The sequence below is a fragment of the Filicampus tigris genome, chromosome 3, assembly GCF_054856515.1.
Source record: "Filicampus tigris isolate MCC_2025a chromosome 3, RoL_Ftig_1.0, whole genome shotgun sequence".
Lineage (NCBI taxonomy): Eukaryota > Metazoa > Chordata > Actinopteri > Syngnathiformes > Syngnathidae > Filicampus > Filicampus tigris.
The window spans coordinates 3,487,757-3,507,133 of NC_141219.1; the positions used below are offsets into that span (position 1 = coordinate 3,487,757).

Genomic DNA, 19,377 nt, shown 5'->3' on the forward strand with positions numbered 1-19,377 from the left:
ATCCTCAGCCCACCCCCTTCCCATTCCCCCTTACAGTGACCACTGATGGATTCTCCCTGACAAAGCATTCCTCATGACAGCGAGGACGCTGACGTCTCCATCATCTGCCTTCGAGGTCCACGTCGAGAAGAACAAGCCGAAGACGATCGCCGGTATCCTTAAAAAATGTTTCAGGCCACGGCCAGCAAAGGCTAGTGTTGGAGCCAATATGTGTTTGAATATCATTTTGCTTGGAACTCAATTAGGGTGAGAAATTGTGCCACCTACTGGCCAAATTGCGTTTCAAGTCGGTAGCGCACACAGGCTTGTGAACACGCCCAGTTGATTGGAACAGGTGCGCTCGTTAGGAGGAAAGTTTGATGTGGAAACTTTGTCAACCGTGCCTGCAGGATATTTTATTTATTTATTTATTTTTTTTTTTATGACAGCAGTCTATTTAGATTATTAACTATACGGTAGATACATCTGTGCACACATTACATATCATATATATGGACACAAACACTTAAACACAACAAATGGACCTTGGAAAGAAAGCGGCATGGAGGCTGAAGTCATCAAAAAGTAAGACAAAATTCTTTATGTCTGTGAGAGTGCGTTGGCACGTTGTCCTTCAAAACATGAACGTGGATCTTGTTGGCCTTAACTATTGGCAAGGAAATTAAGGCTACAATAGGAAGAGTCCATTTTGAGCAACTATCTTGAGCAGTTGAGCTAAATCGACTGCTAGTGTATGGGACGCGATTATTTTTTTACAAATGTTAATGTGTTTTATTGATAAAATATCCAATGAACAGGTCATTATCAGTCGACAGAAGTGACAAAATGGCCGCCACCTGAGATGGCTAAAAACAGGTGGATTTTGCAGCTATTCCACAACAGCAATATTAATCAGAATGCCTTGTTTCAACTAGTGGGCCTGCATAGAAAATATTCTTGAAAAAAAAAAAAAACATGTTTGGGTTGACTTGACTTAAAGAAATGTCACTTTTCTCCCTGTTGTTTTTTTTTTTTCTTTTTTTTTTTAACATAATGCATTATTTCGGCTCATATTTGGAAAGCTGTTCAAGTTTCTTAAAAAAAAGTCTTATCGATTGCTGTTCTCAGTGCCCAAATGGAGCACTGAATGCACACCGAAAAATGTTTTCATTACTTTTTCGTCTTGGTGGGGTTGTGCAAAGGTCGATCGTGTTGATGAAGTGAGTCAGGCAGAATGTCCATGGATGTCACTGACTGTTGTGTGTCCGCTCCGGTGCATAAATAACCCAATGGTTCCTGTGGAGAGGATCTACGACGATATAATTCCGATGTCTGATCCTGATTTAGCCACTGTAAAATGTGAAACAAAAACAAAGTGGCTTCATATGGTGCCAGTTTAATGGAACTCTTGTTGGTGACATTTGTTGAAAGTTTCAGAGAGCGTTTTTATCTGGTCACGTTCTGGTAAATTCCCATTAGAATTAGTTGTGTGTGATCTTTAACTCATTCACTGCCATTGACGGTTTTACTTGTCTTTTCACAGTCCAGCCTTTCAATCCCAGGAACTTATTTATATATTTTTCCATTTTTTTTTTTTTTTTCTCCAAGCGTTAAGAGTAAAAGAGGGTCTGAAGATATCTGGCAGTGAATGAGTTTTAAAAAAATCTTTCAAACTGCCTTTCAATTTTATTTGACATGCCAGCTTCATTGGAACAGAAGCCCCGTCCGGCTCGCGTTGCGCAAGGTCACAAGGAATCGCCGTTGACCCGCAGCAGCAGACTAGAGAGAACCACTCGGAACATTTCCAAAGTCAAGCAAACAACAGCTTGCCACACACATTAGCGTCACGTGGTCGGTGAACATTTGATGAGTTTGGATTGCGGCTCGGAAAAGTTGGGAGGCGCACAGTGATTTGATTCAAATATTGTGATTGGAAGGGTGGATGAGAAAAAAAAAAAAAAAAAGCACCTCTGCAATCTTCAGTAATTGTTTCCCAGAGTGAAATTGATTCACGCCCACCCGAGCATGAAATAAGCTTGGCAGATGACACTCTTGTAACTCTGCCCAAAGACTTGAACCACGCCATTGGAATAGCAATAATCAGCAGCTTTTCAGGTGATTCGTCATTGGGAAATAATTCAACAGGTGGGATTTATACAGTCCTTACTTCCACAGTCATAATGGTGGGTTTTTGAAAGCTATAATGTGAAAATAAACCTCATGATCACGTGCTTTGATAGTTTGAACTTCATACTATTGCAGACACATGATCCATTTGTGCCGTCAAATCAAAAATGACTAACAGTAGAACGTCAGATGAGAGAACAGAAAGGTGAGCAGACAGACGTGGACCCAAAGATGGATGACTGGATGGATGGATGATGCAGCATCTTGGCTTGATCTCTGTCGCCCAACATTGTCCATGGTCGTCCCATTGGACCCCACCGACAAGCCTCAGCAAAAAGACAAACTGCAATTTCGTGGAAGCACACATCACGAGAGCACTTTAGTCCAAATCAATAGGACACATTGTCTTTGTCCACGGAAAATGCAAACAAATTGAATTGAACGGCTATTACGACAGTGTTGTGCTGTTTGGCGATCCTATGCTGTAATTATACTCGTTCCTTTTATGTTGCTTTGAAACGTCACGTTTACAGGACCAATTAAGGGAAACTAGACAAGTTAGTTATGATTAATTGATGGGCTGTGCTAATGTCTGCTATTGCTAACATTTGCTTCAGTTACAATTGCTTAAAATAATTGCAAATAAAAAAACGTTTATATATATATATGTATGTATCACCTTGGTAAGTGCTGCAGTTTTATATATAACAAATAAGAGGAACACATAACAGGCTTTTTTCTTTTTTCTTTTCTTTTTACCCCACCCGCCCAATCGCACTGTGTGTTTCGACTTCCTCCATGTGCCAGTAGGGGGCACTGACACAACACAGCAGTCTGCCAAACTCTTCTGCCTGGCCGGCCCTCAGAGATGTTTGCAGTAATTTAGTTCCACTGCCAATATATAAATAGGAATTCTGCTGTTTGCACAAAAGAGGAAAAGGGGGGGGGGGGTGAAGAGAGAGCGAGAGAGAGAGCGGGAGGATGAGCGCACGCGCGCAGAATGAATGAGAATTGCTCCCTTGCTCCCATTTCTACATCAAAGTAATCAAGGAAACAAGCTTTTCTTTTAATGGAAAGTATGCAATTACAATAAAAAGAAATGGAGGAAAGAATCCACCAGAGATCATCCAACGTTCTGATTATGTCTTCATATATTCCTTTGTGCTGAAACAATAACTCCATTTTGTGCATTTGAAGGACACTTTTTTTTTTGGGGGGGGGGGGTGGTTTATCTCCCACAAAATAAGATCAAAACGTGTCACCACGCAAGGATATGAGATCTTTTACCATGTTCATTTGTGTGGCGCGCACACGCACGCACGCACGCACGCACAGAGTGGGGGCCAGGGCCCTCTATAAGGCGGCCCCATGCTGTCCTGTCCTGGGCAATGTCACAACAATGCTAAACATTTGGTAGCTATAGGGGCCGCAAAGCTGAATGGGCTGTTTTGTCCCAGCGAACAATAGCAGGGCTAAAAAAGTGCTTAGCAGCTGTGCACCGCAGCAGGCCCGCTAGTTTGTGCACTTGATCCAGCCACCAGCTTTTACAGCATTGGCGACACCAAAGCCTGAAACGCATCCAATAAGATTGGATTAATACAAAAGCACTGGTATAGCTTATTCATTTATGGTGACGTAGCGTTATTTTTGTATTCATTTTTAAAAGTATGTAGTGATTTATGATTTCTTTTCTCTGGCTTTTGATCAGACCTGAAATTTGCGGCTCTTTCCCGCTGTCAATTGTATATAGTGTTTTCTGTTTATTTATTTATATTCTTATTTATATTTGATATTATTTATGTCTCTATTTCTTAATACGTGCATCACAGCCTTTTATTGTTTTTTTTTTTATTATTGTATTGTTTGTAAAGTGCTTTGTTACAGCTCTAACTGTTATGAAATGTGCTATATAAATAAAATTGTATTGTATTAGTATTCTTTGGTGGGATGTTGTTTTCTCTTGAAGTAAGTTTATGGTGCTTATCTTCATTTTCATTATTACCATTACTATTATGTTTCATTATTATTATTATTAATAGTAGCAATAGTAGGGTCGTAGTAGAACTATTACTTTTATGGTTTTAAATAATTATTGTCTTGTTATTATTAAGATTATGCTGATTTTAATAAATATATATAATTATTGTTTATTATATTGGAGTACATTGGATAACTTTTCATTTGTTGCACATTGTTTTGTTTTTTTTGTACTGTAATTATATGTCACTGGCTCAGCTGAACAAATTTTAAAATTCTGACACTGGTCATTAAATCACTGAATGGTTTTAGTCCTGAATACATTAAAGGAATGCCGACTGGATATAAACCCACTGGGGCTCTGAAGTCTGCGGACCTGGGCAGATAATCAGTGGAGCCCAATGTTCAAAGCAAACACGGTGAAGCAGCATTTAGCTGTTATGCTGCATGCATATGGAATAAGTTAGCGTAGGAATTGGAATCAGCCCAATGTATTAGTGCTTTTGATTTCCAGGTTAAAAGCTTTTCTTCCGCCTCAAAAGACAAGAGACTAAACGACTCTGTAAGTGTCCACTTTGTTTGGAAACAAGTGCGGGTATCACCATGACGCTCCGCAGGAGTGGAGGCAGCAGCTGTCATGTTGGATGCATTCAGTGCAGTCAACACTGAACGTCTGCTTTGGTGGCGTGTGCGTGTGCGTGCGTGTGAGTGAGCGTAATCAAGGTCTGTCACATGACTGACAAGCCGTCGTCTCCACTTGACTCTTTGCTCATTCACGCCGTCCCGGTGGACTCCATCCATCTTGTCTGTTCACACGCGTGTCAAATGATTGCGTTGCCACACTGAAAACTCTTGTTGATTTTTACCGCATTGGACACTCACTATTCATTTCTCTTAAGTGTAGCTGGTATGGGCAACAAAGACAATTGCGAATGCTTGTATTAATACAGGTAGAGGAAATGCTCCATTCACATTCTTCAAAACGGTTTCACTTTCATTGCTACTTGTAAGTGTAACACGCAGAAGCTATTTTGCTTTGTTGTTGTTTTGTTTGGTTTTCTTTTCTTTCTTTTCTTTTTTTTTTTAACAACAGAACAAATTGACGGACCAACCAATTAACCGATTGACTAACCAATAAAGTGACTGCTTAATTGACTTAGTGACCAACAGCCACACTTGACTGACTATTTAAATAACTGATTGACCAACCAACCAACTCATTTATTTTACTTTTACCCATTAACCAACCAATCAAGTGAGTGATGAACTGTCGAATTACTGAGTAACTAATTGGCCAACCAACTGACCAATCAACCGACTGAATAACTAACTGAAGACGACTAAATGACTAACATACAGACCGTCCAAATGACCAACTAAATGACGAATTTCTTGACCAACCGACTGAGTGACTAACTTACCAATGCCCGACTAATGAATTGACTTATTTACTAATTAACCCATCAACATTTACTTCCCACTCGATTGTTTTCCGTTATCTGTGTATGTTCAATGAACAAACTAAGTGAGTGACTGACTGACCAATTGACTAACTAAATAACCAACAAATTAACAAACTAACTGATCAACCAAATGAAGGACCGACTGACTTAGTACGTGACCAACGAATGAATAACGAGACTAACCAAACAACCGATTAATTGACCGACTGATTGACCAACCATTTGAGTGTCTGACTATCGTAGCCTACTAACTAGCGAGCTGAACTAATTAACTGACCTTCTAAATAACCAACAGACTGACTGACTAACTGGCCGACCGACTAATGAATCATCTGACAGACTAGCGACCAAGCAAACAACCTAACTATCGTTAACTACCTCCCAAGCATTTCCACTGGACTTGTTTGAAAACTGAATGATCAGAATATACTGTTCCACTCCAGTCCTGTAGGTGGTGGTAGTGCACATTACAAAGTGAGCTCCAATTGCCACATTCAGCAAGCTTGTTTTTCCGCTACTCCATTGGCTAAGACCACAAATGTATGCGGACTATAAAAAAAAAGAAAAGAAAAGAAAAAAAAATTCAGCAGGCAACATTGTGCGTTGGTTTCATCACCTACTTCACATCCAGCAGGCAGTATACGAATACAGATGATATCCACACGACACGAGTGTGTGTTCCCTGACCCACTGCTCTGTTTTATCACAAGAACCGATCACATCTTTGTCTCCCGGAGAAGGGAAAGGGGGACCTCATTAAGGCCGATTAAAGATTCACTCTAATAATGCCTCATATTAAACACACCGCTCTCTTCAAGTCACGCAGCTGCTTATTGTGTTTTTTGTCGTGATTTCGCAAACGTGTGAGACGAACTTTCTTCAGCGAGTGTGAAATGTTATTTATTATTTCATATACACTAAATGGACGCATGCACATTTGAATCATTTAATTTTTTGACTGATTTTAATTTATTGAAGCCTCCTTTAATTGACTTTTTAAATAGCCGCAGAAATAGCCTAAATATGTTATCTGGAGGCAAGGATGGTGTGGGATGCAACAGCAAGTAAATCTGAATATCACAAGCATATCCTAATCTACGAAATAAAATCAAGTTTGGAAATCTAAACTCATTAAAATGCACTGAAATTAAAAATCTTTTGCATGCAAGTCCTGTACATCGTAAATTCAGTGACTCGGGGAATAAGATTCAGTGAACAATGTTAGTCAATATAAATGCAGCAGCGAAATGTATTGAAATGTATTCATCTTAGCCGTGCAAAAAGGGAACATACTGCATGGATGTTTTCAAATTGTAATCTTCTGCTGGTGATTCACGTGCAGGATAAATGAGAAACCTTGAGAAGGGACCCCAGATGGGGCAATCCCCCTTCCAGGATGATCACAATTCTTCAAACGATCATTTTTTGGGGGGTAAAACAAGACCTTTTTTAAAGGAAAAAATATGAGGACGAAAACATTTCTTTGAAACTCTATGTAAGTTCTTTTTGGACCAAACAAAATGATCAAATTAGTTATAAAATAAAGATGCAAATGTACGATTTCCTTGCGTAAACAAACATAGTGCATTGGATATGAATGCATATTTATAATCGTTTTTTCCGATGATGATGCCACTTTTGTAATCCTGGAGTGTAATAACCGTAATTGTAATTGGATTTCGATGAATTGCACAGCCCTAATTATGATGCTAAACAATGTTGGTTAAAATCATGGGAAAGTCAATCGTTTTAAAGAAGCCGAATAAACTCAGCTGTTGATTAGCATTCAAAGGTGCCATCTGGTTGCATTTCAAACCTCAACCGATGTGTAAATTTGCACTTGCTCTTATTAACGTGATCACAAGCCCGCATTTACACAATACGTGTCTCTTTTTATATCGCGAGTGTATTTCATCCATGAGATGAGAAGCGCCTGTGCCATTAGCATTGTCTCTCATTAGCCAATTCCCGTAAAACAAAATGAGCTTGCGGAAGGGACTGACGAGGAAACCAAGCGGTGTGGATTTTTACTCAGCCGATGACGGCTGAGAAATCATAGCGACGACGTAGCCTGAGAAAGGAGGCTGCATGGCGGCTAGTCCTGAAACAATCTGTGTCACTCTGGGGGTCCTGCAGGAGAAGGCAGTTATGTGGGAGGAGGAGCTCCATTAAAGATTCATCAGCACACATGCATATTTTCATGAAAGACATTATTCAGATTATGCTAAGTCACATCATCTTGTCTACTCATCTCAGCCAAAGGGAATCATTCTATCATTCTAAAGTGTGCGTGTCATCTAGCATCAGGCTGCGTATGCTAATTGCAAACCAGTTAGCCATGGCAACACGGCCTTCGCCGAAGCAGATTTAGCAACTTGATTGGTTTTATCTGAAAATGTTATTATTATTTTTTTCTTAAAACACACGAATCCTAACCCCTGCTCTGTCCACATTAGATAGTGGCGGCAAAACTGCTTCACAATTTAATGTTGGTAGCTGCTTCTGATTGGGGTTCATTTTGGCCGAATTTCCTAGACATATATTTAATATATATTTAAAAAAAAAAAGTTTTTAAAAATAAAGTGTTCAAGTTCCTGTTAAATTTTGGGCATAAATATTTGAGTTGAGTTTTTTTTTTTCCTGTTATGATAGATACTGTATGTCCAGCCAATTTCATGCCGCTTAGTGAAACTTGTACCAGAGGCTGATTTTTAGGATTACTTCCTGGGAATGCTGTAAAAAAAAAAAAAAAAAAAGATTTGTTTGTTTGAAGAATAATTTGGTCACCATTACGACCGGCATATCATATCCCAGCGCACCTGCTGCGAAACAAGGTGAGCTCCAGGGATGAGGGACGAGTCGGGGGAGCTCCTGCGGCGGCGCACCAGAGTAGTACTTGTTAACTAAATGGAAGGGTCCGGGGGTCCCCCCCGACCCCCCCCTCCCTAGTGTCTCTGCGCCTCTGCTGGGAGCACAAAACCTGAATAGTAGTGGGAAGCGGCCGGGCCCTCGAAGAAACACAACTAGCCGCAGACAAACGCCGCCAATTAGCCCAGCGCCTCTTGCCCATTAGCCGTGTGTTCACATCTGATTAACAGAACGCATTTGTTACTGCGGGTCCGGGCAAACGGGGATCCTTTCCCCTCAGGAACTTGCTTTTCTCCTCATATCTTAATCTATGTCAATTAAAAGGCTTTATTATGATGCTAACCGTGAGACCTCTCATGGGAGCGTAGTGGGAAAGGAAAAAAAAAAAAGCGGTTACTGTATTGCACCTTTTGTTTGCTTCCATAAGAGATGCGTTCCAAAAGAAATCCGAGTTTGGCCTTCTTGAACGCTCTGAAGAGGAAGCGCGAGGAAGAATCGACCACTTTTTAATGGCCAAATACCTCTTCGAGTGGCTTGTGTGAAACTGCGCTGCCGAAAAGGTGATGCTTTTGTGCCGCCGCCGCTTGCTCAGAGGTCGGCTGCCCTCACCTGGACAGCTGCGTCTTGATTCACAAAAAGCTTTGTGTTCATGAATAGAACACACAGCGCGTATTTGGCAAAAGGAGAAATGAACAAGGATGACATCAGGGAGCGTGAAGAGAACGAAGAGGGTGAAGAAAGGGCGAGGTGATGGGACGCAGTGATATGCTCATGGAAAAAATGTGGTTCAAACTGATGAGGCAGAACGTGAAGGTGACATGGTTGACCAACCACATGACTGGTAACTTGTGAAATGACTGACATTCAAGAATTCAAGGAATTTTACTGCTTGCAGTTCCTTAGAAACGTACATTGCGCAAGGATGCTTTGATTGGAGGTGAATCAAGTCAACTCTGTTCACGCCCACAACAGCGCAGCTCGCCCGCCTTTAACCAAGCATCGCGCGTCTGCAAAAAATTTGTCTAGTTTTCAGTGTACACTGAAAAAAAAATGGAATTTTGAATTTACTCAATTTTATTTCGTCAAGTGGTTGCACGAAATGTAATCATCTGAATCCAGGTAGATTTCTTAAGTAGACTATATATCTCCTTGGAAAATGTATCTGGATCCAGATGATTTTAATATCGCGCAACCACAAGATGAAATCAAATTGTGTAAATTCAGCATTCCATTCTTCTCAGTGTACGAAAATAGAGTGCTTCGTCACATGACCACCCATGACCTAGTTAAATTGCTGACCATTGTCTGAAATTCGGATTTGGTGACCTGATCGACGAATAACATGGCGCCATCTGTAATGTTTGACATGCCGACCGACTAACGTCTGCGCACTGAAAAAAATGTTGTGTTGAATTTACTCAATTTTATTTCGTCAAGCGTTTGCACAAAATAAAACCATCTGGATCCAGGTACAATTTTTTTTTTTTAAGTAAACCATACATCTACTTAGAAATGTATCTGGAACCAGATGATTTTATTTCGTGCAACCACTTGGCGAAATAAAATTGAGTAAATTCAACAAAAAAACGTTTTTTAGTACCTTCGGCACCAATCACACGACTGACCAATGGGCGACAATTCATGAACGGAGCCACGTGAACCGATCCATGACTGTCAGCTCCGCGCAATTGCAAGTGGCGTCCTGTTTGGTATCTCCATTTTGACAAGACTAATCTAGTCTATCCGCACCCACAACGTTGACCCCATTGTGTTGTCTTTAAGGTGCCTCCTCCTGCACGCCCTCTAATCCCATCCAAACACATTTAATAGTGTTTGTAGACTTCTCAAAGGCACTGGCTTTATTGTGGGCGAGGCCGACACGAGGCATACGAACGCCAGCAGGAATATTAAGTGAGGAGGGCCGAGCAATATAGAATATAAATGGGCTTATTTTACACGACGGAGCCGTGCAAACCCATGCGCAGACTCCTCTCGTCGTAATAAATCATTCCCATTCAGACAGCCTCTACTCTTAGGGCATTGTTTAGTACTATCTGCAGTAAAAAGGGAGGGGTGGATGGCTAAATAAATGGGTTTACACTGAAAGGAAAAAAAAAAAAAAAAAAAAAAAAGTCTCGCGGCAGTTGGGGAACAACACGATCCGGTGATGAAAGATTGAAAGTACTTGACTTATTGATGATAATGAACTTGCAGATAAAAGAATGCAGCTCGGACAGCGTCAGGGGGGACTCGTATGAAGTCGAGAGAATGGAGAGAAATCTCAAGCAAGCAGTAAATGGAGCCGAGTAGGATTTTTCTCTCTTCCGAATAGCGTTTTAGTGCCGGGGCAGCCGAGGATGGCGCTACATAAAAATGCAATCTATGTCTCGGTGACACAGTGAGATAAATATTTTGTCAGACGTGCTGAAGCTTAACAGGCCTCGAGAAACACATCTTGCCACTTTGCTGTTTTTTTTTTTTTTTTTTTTGGGGTGGGGGGGGGGCTTTCGAGTCAATCAGATTTCAGATGATTTGTAGAAGTATGTCATTTATATCGAGGCTATATTGTGATGAATCAATAAATAACATAGTAGAGGGGATTCATACAGGACATTCATAGTTGTACTTTGCTCCTGTTCCAGCTCATATCATTGCATCATCACAAGATGGCCACTTTGCAAAGATGTGCACGCAGCAGAGATACAATTTTCAATTCTGTCTTGCTTTGATGTCGACTTTTTTGGCGTTCGCGACGGTCGCGCTGTCAGACTACCAGATAATATCGTTCTGCGTCTCGGACCGGGCGAGACGTTACGCTACAAGTCCGTCACCGATTCGACCCCGCCCAGTCGTTGTAAGATTCCGTCCATCGGCGCGGGACTTATTCCTGGATGGTGGGGAGAGGGCAGTATGAACTTTTTATTCTCCAAAAAGAACTTAAAGGGAAGTCTACACAAACATTCTTTTTTCATGAATACGTTCTATGCAAGCCCACTAGTTGAAACAGGGCATTGTGATGAATATTGCGTTTGTGGAATAAGTGTCAATGCACTCGATTTTAGATGGGGGCGGCCATTTTGTCTTGTGTCGATTGAACTGCTCACAACGACCAATCACGGCTCAGATTCAGACAATGGGACAGCCGTCATTGGTCATTGTGAGCAATTGCGATGTCATTTTCAGTCGACAGAACACAAAATGGCCGCCCCCGGCTAAAAAAACGAGTGCATTTTGCTGCTTAACTTCGATTCCCCAAACGCAAAATGAATCAGAATGCCGTGTTTCAACTAGTGGTCCTGCTGGGAACATATTCTTGGAAAAAAATATGTTTGGGTTGACTTGAGCTTTAAGGTAACACATTTGTTTGATGACACACACACCACGTTTGCTAATCAGCTCCTGGCTTTGCAGTTAGCAAACGTAGCATGAGTCAAATGCCATGCATACATTCCAGTATTTCCCCCCAACTGTTCGATTGTTTGGTGGTACACGCTACGTCCAGTCTCTCGCCTACCGATTCGATAAATTGTGCCAGGCATTATTTGACCTTACTCTTCTCCCTTAATGAAGAGCAGATACTACAGGTAAAAAACGCATTCAGAAGCTGACCTGAATTGGGGGCTTGACTTGCGATAACCTAGCTGTGACTTGACCTAACTTGCCCAAAACAAAATGACTTTGGACTTGTGTGTGACTTGATCAAATCTTGGCGATTGAATGAGAAATTGTCTGCAAACCTTTGACTGCACTTGTACATGTTTTGTAAACTCAAGACACGTATATGAATTGGTTAACTCTAAATGGTGACGCTAATGTGCATGTTTTTGTTCATCTGACAGACCATTTCGATGAAGCTAACGTGCCCATGTGGATGAAAGTCACCCTCCCTGCACTATTTTGATGTCTTAGCCTTTTCACAGGTGACTTTTTGGGGACGGTTTTCCAGTGGGGGGGGGGAAACTAACACTGAGTCAGTATGAGTCATTATCTCGGTGGCTTATTATTCTTGTGTTGTCGCCTCTTTTCCCGTATCTCCAGGTGCAGCGTTGCCCCGCAGCACCTTGGTGTTCGCCGATAGCCACGCGCGGCCTTCCTCCGCAATCGCACGCCCAATCGGGATGCTCGCTTAAAGATGCCAGGCGGCGGTACAACTACTCACCATTTGGATGAAAAATGAGCACGTTGAGGTGATTTTTAAGGCTTATACATCATTATCTCACTGGTCGCAGCATTAGGTATGACGGCACTTTCTAATCAGATCCGATGCAGGAGCTGTATCGAGCTGGCGTAGTCTTCAGTGAGCCTAGCACACGTTTTTGCTAGCAGTGGCTACGTTTTTTTTTTGCTAGCAGTGGCTACGTTTGTACGGACAGAAGTTCTTTAATCCGATCAGAGTTCGGATTAAAATTATGATCGGATGCACTGTTTTCATGGACACTAAAAATATTGATCTGTTTAGGGTATTGCGTGTTCATGCGTCGCACTTTCGATCGGAACAAATTATTTTGACATGTGCAGATTGACCAAATAAACCGGAAATAGTAGGAGAAGAAGGAAATAGTAGGAGAAGAAGCATTCGCGGCTTCCGTGTCAACGAAACATCGCTCTGTCCAGAAGGTCGGCGTTATTTTGTGTATTTTACCCGTTAGCACTCTTAGGACGGGGTAAAGACGGTTTGTTCCCAAATTTAGGAATACAGGTGTTTTCATGCGCGCTGATCAGATGAATTGAAATGGGCTTGTTCAGGTCAGAATATTCCGAGCGGGGTGTTAAATGTGTCCATGTAAACCTAGCCAACGAAGACAATTTACCCGAACAGTTCAAAGAAAAAAACAAATGCAAAGTTAATCATCGGTAATCTGAGGTCTCGTGAGGTTCTGCATGATATGCTGACTGAGGTCTTGCGGTTTGGAGGGGGGAAAAATGAGTATAAGAAGGTGAAGTCGTTTTGAAATTGCTCATTCCTGTTCAAAAATGGTAAATCGTTGAGCTCCCTGAAAGTGAAAGAGTCCACATTATAGCACTGCATCACGCTGGATGCTCTCTTTTATATGACAGGCCTCCTAATAAATGTGTTAAGCACTGCGTGTACACGTAATGCTTCTTGGAGATGAGGCGTTAAAACAATTTATATGCTTTTAACCACACGTCGTAAATTAGCGACACAGACGTGAAGAACAATGTCATACAGCACTCCAAACCTCATTTTAAACTCTATTTTACAAAGACCATTTTTAAAATAAAATTAGAAAAAAAAAAAAAAATCTTCCTTCGAGAACCCTTCTCACAATCGATGGCAATTGCTCCAGCTCTCAACCTTACATTAAAAAGAAAAAAAAAAAGCACATCTCTCAGTGCACACATACAGTAAAAGCCCTCGTTTAGTCCGCAATAAAAAAAAGCTCAGAATAACTGATTCTTTCCAGGACCTTAATCATTAAAATTTAACACATATCTAATAATTAATGGACATCTTTGTATTGCCACAACTCTCTCCCCAGATCGATTGTGTGCAAGGGAAAATCCATAATTAAAATGATGCAAGCAAGAGAGAGCAAATCATTAAGGTATTTCTTGGCAGTCATGCTTAGTGGGGAGGGAAATATGTCCCCCGCCCCCCTCCCCCCGATGCATTGACCTTTATCAGAGGTGGTAAAAGTACTCACAATGTGTACTCAAATAGAGTAGTCTTAAATACTTAAACTCCTCTCTGAAATGTACTTGGATACAAAAGTCAAAAAACATTTTTCTTCCCGAAGATTTTCAAATTTTGTGAACTAAGGAAAAAAAAAAAAAAAAAGCTAAATTAGTATACATTATTTTATTTGTATTATATTCATCTAACGTCACATCATTTGGACTAACTAGAGTAGCTTGGAAAAGGACATCCTGGGCATGTCCAACCCAAATTATCTGCCAAAAACGATATAAGGACATCGAAGATATATAAGAAAAAAAAAAAAAAAGGTATTTATTTACTGCCTGCTACTAACCCGAAACGTTGGTATGCTATAAGTGCATACACGCTGAATTGTGTCCGTATTAATTATTCAGCCGCTTTGTATCAATATCTCATTTGCAACTTTTATAGTCTTCTTAATGGATGTATAAAGTATGATACAAAAACAACAGCGTGAAATCGATGTTAAATAAAACATAAACAGTGTTAAATGGCACAATGATGGGATTCCCTTGGGGCGTTATGTGTTCGAATAAGCCGACCGCATGTTCACATTTTACATGATCTCATCGGCTTTTGGGGTTCAGCAGTGTCCACCGAGGTACGAGATGAAAGATTAGCGGAATCGGTCCGCGCGGGTTGCTAGCATGCTAGATGTTAGCATTCGCCATGTCTCATTAGGCTGAAGAGTTCAACACCTGTTCAGTGAGGCCCTGAGATGTTCCCATATGAACATGATTGCTCCGCACTAAGTAGTAGCCGACCAACTACCGTATTATGCTTAGCTTTGCCCTTTTGACGAGCCACATTACAGGTAAAGATAAACACCGCACACACTGCAGGTGTTGCACAACCAACAATAACACAACTGGCCTATTTACGGCACTCATTTTGAAGAAAGATGTTTAAGACATTGATTCATCTTTTGCTTGAGAAGCCCGCACTCTAATTATAGCCCTGGGACTCCAAGTCAAGGTAGTTCTGCAACATCTTGCTCTGCTCTACGTGAATCATAAGCCCCCCCGTGTGGTTTTGGCAGCCATTAGAAAGAAAAAGAGTGCCCTTTCTCTTTCGTCTCTTACATCCACCACGGCGGAAAGGTTAACGTCTTTAAAACATCCAAATGATCAAGGTGGTTAAAAAAAGAGAGTAAGAAAAGGGGAACTAGGGTCACAGCTTGCAAGCTCTTCTAACAAGCTCTACTGTATTTGGAATTTGGGTGGGGGGAAGGTGTCGTGTAAAGTAATCAGCTTCTTGTCGTGCTACTTGCTACCCGGCGAAAGTGTTGCTTATGCATGTATCAGCTGCATCAAAGAAGAAGAAGGGGGGCAGCGGGGGTCTTTGTGAGAAAGGAGGAGGCAGGGAGTTGTTCTGTGAAGCTCATTATTCAGTCGATACCACATCACATCCACTTCATTGTTCTGCACATCAGCCTACGCAGTAACACAACACAGCTGCTTCATTTGTGCTGAACAGATTTCTCACAATGTGTCATCAAGTCCCATTTTGGCTCAATTTTTGCGGGTTACAAAAAGCTAGCGAAAATGTTAGCATGTCTACCCTTGGTAGTCTAACAATCTTATGACATGCGTGGTGGACCTAACTGTGTTAGCTAAGCGCCGAAGCACTCCAAAGTACATCGAATGTACTCTGCATTTCACTTGCTAGCAACTTGTGTGGACCAAATGTGTTCAAATGGCAGCATTCGTACTTCAGGCACTGAGAGAATAAAACCTAATAATTTTCGTAGCTAGCTAACATGCTAACGTTTGGGATGCAAACATTTAGTCACTGTGTAGACTTGACTGAGTTGTTTCTGCACTGCGGAAATGAAACCCGTTTCAAGGCACATTGCGACACTTTCTTTGTTGTTGTCACCCATTTCGCTAAAATGCTGATATGCAAACACTTGGCTTGCTAACGTCTAGTGTGCTAACAAATTGGGTGGACCCATTTTGTTAATATGGGAACAACATGTTAGCATTTAACATAAGTAATTCGGATTTAGCACTTTATTTCTACTTCAGTGATTTGTAAAAAGTAACTAATACACTGTAGCCTACATTTTCAAAGTAACCTGCTTTATATGCGACACAAAAAATGGAGTCAATCAAGGCCACAAATGTACTGCATTGTTAACTTCTGCCAAAAAGTATTCATCCCATAAAATGTATTTCGCCTCTAAAGTGTTCATTCAGCTAAATATCTGGAAGACCGAAAATGGAAAACATGTCAGACTAGCATGTGCCACATGCACGAGTTCGAGTAATATGCACTGTTTATCCTTTTGTCAATATTTCAATCTGCTCATCGTGTGTAGTAAATCATTGCAGGGCCTACATGACCCAGATGACCTTGTGGGGATAATGGGGAGGCATTGTTGCTGATATAAAGAGTATGAGAGGGGAGAAAATTCAATTTTGATTCAGCAGAGTGGGTCCAAGTGATTTTGACCTAATGGATTGGCAGAGATGTTGCATGCAGAGGTCACCCTGGATGATGGTCTAAATGAGATTTGTTGAAAAACACACAAGAATGCTTTGTCTCAAGGTTACATCCTTTTTGGCTGCTTTGCTGCCTTGTAATGGGAGTTCATTTTTTATTTCATGGCTGCGCCTCAAGGACTTCAAGATTTTTTTCCCCCCCCCCAACAGTTATTGGAGTATTTTGTGCAGTCGAAAAAAAAAGCATTGATATGTATCTTAAATTTTTTTTTTTTTTTTAAATTGACATTGACACTGTACAGTAACCTAAATTCATACAACATTCAACGAAAAAACATTTCACCCACAAGTTGCAATGTAGACAGTGTATTCAATGCACTTTGTCGTGCTATTGAATGAGAAGTGTGTTATTGCATCAAAGTTATTCTTTTGGTGCAGAACAGACTTGACAAGAAAAATAAGTCAGTTAACATGTTTTTTTTTTTCCCCGCCCTTTTCGGAAACTACATGACACAGCCAGGATAAATATCGCAAATGTTACCCTTTTAGCATCCGCATTTTATTTTATTGATTGGTTGATTCATGAGGTGTGAGATAATTCATATGAGTAACAGGCCACACAAGGCAAATGTTTTTCAAAAGCTATTATTATTATTATTATTATTACTATTATTATTTTGTCTTAAATGGTGCACACTAACACAAGAGCATCCTTTACAGAATTTTTCTGTCCCAAAGCTATAGTACAAACATGGCATTTAACAGTCTTTTGATGGTGAAAAAGAAAAAAAGGCTAGTATTGTTTCTTTTGACACATTTGTCACGATGCTGCTGTGTGTCACGTTCCAGCGGAGGTGGAATGGAAAAGGGCAATACAAGCAGTGGAGCATCGAAGAAGCTCAGTGAAAAGCCAACTTGGACTGTTGTTGTTGTTTCACTTGTGAGGGGACGCTGCTCTCCCTCCCCCTCTCTCTCTCTCCCCCCCCCCCCCCCCCCTTCAAAGCAGCCAGTGCAAATAAATCATTCAGTGAGCAGTATATACACGTTCAATTTATATATGCTCCCGCTATGTTTCTTCTCTCCTGACATGCCTCAAGTAATATAGAGGGGGGTGAAAATGGAGCCTGCCATCTCCCTCATGTCTCCTGCAAGGATTGGTAAACAGATGTACACTTTGATAAGGTCGTGTTGAAGTAAATCCAGAGGTGAACGAGGTGCGCGGCTAGGACTTTGTTGCTTTCACCATGCCAACTAGTTTGCCGCCGGAGAACTTGAGCTATTAATGCCGCGCCATCCTGCAAAACGCCATCGTAAGCAAATACAAACAATAGGCCGGCATTGCCAGCGCACGTCGTTTTTGCTTACTACTTAAGGTAGTTGCAGAATCAAATAGAAAAATTGGAATACATTTTAATGACATTAAATTGCTTTTGTGATATTGAAGTTTCGTTTGTATTATAAATCCATTCAAATCAGACGGCACCCTAAATGTAACATTAAAGTGAGCGCAACGGTCGTGTTGTGATAGCAGCGCAAGGTCATTTTGTATTATGTAACGTAGTGTAATGTGGTGCGTTACATAAGGCACCGAACGGGAACGCAACGGAATGCAAACACGATGTTGCGCAACTTTGTGTAACGTACCATAATGCGACGTAGGGTAACATAATGCAATGTATCAAAACGGCTGAAATTGAACATAATTGACTTGATAATTTCTCTAAATGTGCAGAAGTGACATGCTGGTAGCTATGCTTTCATTTCGCTTTTCTTAAAGACAAATACTTTTTGTAGAAAAGTTGAGAGTGCTAAAATACTTCTTTTTAAAATTCTTTTTAAAAATGAGCAGGGCTGGGTATTTGACTAAAAATTGAGCATCTGCTATTCGTCATCGGTCTGCCGCGTAGGTACCCATCCGTCGTCCGTCATGCGGCCTGGTCCCTCACTCAAATCTGTCCCCCAAGCAACAACAACAACTCACTATTGTTCCTCGCCGCGGCCATGGATACCTCGCCTCGAGAAATAGACTAAAGACAGACGAAAGACGAATTAAATACATGGGCTTCCGACTATGCTTAGTCCCGTCTATTTTAAGATTTTTCCCGTCATTCGTCAACCATCATAGGCAAATATACGGACCGGTCCGTCACATTGACGGAATGCCCAGCTCTGAAAATGACCATGATAGCTAATAATGATGTCAACAGTTTAGCCCCGTTTTGAAATGTGAAGTTATGAAACCTTGAGTATGAGATCATTTCTACCCAGTCCACCGGAACAAGTTCCATTTTCTCCTTTTTTAAAAATTTTTTCCCATTTTTTTTTTTTCCCCAGTGAGACACCAGCATAAGCATCATAGAAAACTGATGGATGGGTATTACAGCTACATTCCAAGACAAAAGAAATACAGTACAGGCATTCTTCATCCGTTGTCATGCAAAACGAGACCAATGATGATACTTGGAAGATTAATTCCATCTTCACCTGGAAATTTATTATAAGTATTAAGTTGGAGTGTACAACAGGCGATGACAGGCTATAACTTCAAGACACTTTTGTTCCTGTCTCAAGGCAGCATATCAAACTTAATTACCTTTCCGGTCGCCTCATCAATTTGCTGCTTCCATGATGACTGATTTTATTTCTGCTCCTCGGGAATCCTTCCAGGCCTCTTTCCCAAGTAGCCTGTTTTGAGTTCACTTCTCATTTGAATATGAGAGATCGAAGTCTCGCGGTAATGTCGTGCCGCAAGGCTGCAATCAAGTTGGAGGTGTGATCATGTGTTTACCACGCGGCTCGTTCGGTTTTACACCGTCGCGCTTGGCTTTTATTGAGCGTT

At 41.0% G+C, this 19,377-nt stretch overlaps 1 long non-coding RNA gene across 1 annotated transcript; it reads left to right on the forward strand.

Annotated features, from left to right (window-relative positions):
• The first annotated feature begins 454 nt into the window (after positions 1–454).
• LOC147149591 (uncharacterized) lies at positions 455–12,590 on the forward strand. The gene is made up of 3 exons (XR_015086072.1): positions 455–564; positions 12,254–12,334; positions 12,453–12,590. It is a non-coding gene; the product is annotated as an uncharacterized LOC147149591 (long non-coding RNA).
• Positions 12,591–19,377: the final 6,787 nt, after the last annotated feature.